This window comes from Penaeus monodon, chromosome 30 (assembly GCF_015228065.2).
Source record: "Penaeus monodon isolate SGIC_2016 chromosome 30, NSTDA_Pmon_1, whole genome shotgun sequence".
Lineage (NCBI taxonomy): Eukaryota > Metazoa > Arthropoda > Malacostraca > Decapoda > Penaeidae > Penaeus > Penaeus monodon.
The window spans coordinates 15,313,403-15,314,070 of NC_051415.1; the positions used below are offsets into that span (position 1 = coordinate 15,313,403).

General features: G+C 34.4%; 1 protein-coding gene across 1 annotated transcript in view; it reads right to left on the bottom strand.

Annotated features, from left to right (window-relative positions):
* The window catches only part of LOC119592548 (pumilio homolog 2-like), a gene marked incomplete in the record, with an annotated part of 245,467 nt that overhangs the window by 240,945 nt on the left and 3,854 nt on the right, over positions 1 to 668 (bottom strand).

Sequence of the window (668 nt, forward strand, 5' to 3'; positions counted from 1 at the left end):
TGAAAGACATAAAATACCCAATACTAACTATTGCCACCAGGTTCTCCCCTCCCCCTACATGTTGCCTCCCTACCTCATCCCCACTCTGCCTCACCTACCCCCTTTGCTTAACACAAATACTATGACATACAGATGCCCCACAGAAACATTAGGCAAAAAAGGAAAGGTCAGACTCATCTTCATTGTTTTAGGAAAAGGAACTTAACAAATGAAAATATTTATGATGGTACCGTAAACGTCAGGGAGCACAGAATGCTCAAAATGTTTGTAATGCAATATGAGAAAACAACTGATATATATAATTAATTCACCTCATTTAGGAAAACAGCTTCTCCCATCTGAGTGTTATCTTATTTTAAGATATATAATAATGCAGGCTAGATATTTTTATGGATTTAAGAACCAGTGTCAGAAATCAACTGTTAGCCTACACAGAATGTATATACATGTTAGTGACTATCAATAATTATTAAGTTATACTGAAATAGCAGGGAAAATAATTAAATTATACAGAAATATGTCTGCAATAGGGCTGAACAAAGATAAAGAAAAATATAAACATACTGTCTTTTCAAAGTACTAAGAGCAGAAATGACACTCACTGCTACTTAATTAGTCTATGCAGGTGCAGGATAATAGAACAATCAGTTATAAACAAGGAGACTCTA